This window comes from Theobroma umbraticum, unplaced genomic scaffold, assembly GCF_002168275.2.
Source record: "Theobroma umbraticum cultivar Fairchild unplaced genomic scaffold, ASM216827v3 scaffold_51.0, whole genome shotgun sequence".
NCBI classification, from domain to species: Eukaryota; Viridiplantae; Streptophyta; class Magnoliopsida; order Malvales; family Malvaceae; genus Theobroma; species Theobroma umbraticum.
The window spans coordinates 2,761,718-2,762,350 of record NW_018397260.1 but is presented as its reverse complement, the minus strand read 5'-3'; positions in this window follow the sequence as shown (position 1 = coordinate 2,762,350).

The following is a 633-nucleotide window of genomic DNA, read 5'->3' as shown; positions in this document are numbered from 1 at the left end:
AATATGATGTTAAGTAAATCATAAATTTAATTTTTGTAATCATAAAATTTAATTCTTTAACTACAACCTTTAGTATAACTCATAATCATGTATACTACCATTCTCTAAATCATTATTAATTGTTATATCCTGCTAATAGAATTATATGCTAACTACTATAATTCAACAACGAGAGTGTCAGTTAAAATTTCTCTACGTAAGTATACGTATCGAATAAACAATATATTAGCAAGTAGAATGTCGATCCCATAGAAAATTGATCTAAAATTTTACTAAGTACTAAAATTAGAACAAATTAATCTTATCCAAACACTCAAAATTAATTGATTAACTAAAACTAATTAACTAAATTTAAAATAACAGGAAAATCAAAAAAATATAACTTGAGTAAATATCAAATCAAACAAGTCTAGAATTACAATATCCTTCACATTTCATCTAAATCTTACTTTCCTTTCTTAACTTATTTCAATAGTTTGAATTACTTAGAGTCCTAAATTATTTATAAGGATGTCTCTACTTATCTTATAAAAATATCTATTTTAACCAAGACACTATATCCCTATGTCAATTGAAATTAAATAGATTCATTAAGTTCAGGCTCTAATCTAGCTACATATGGCCTATAGGTAT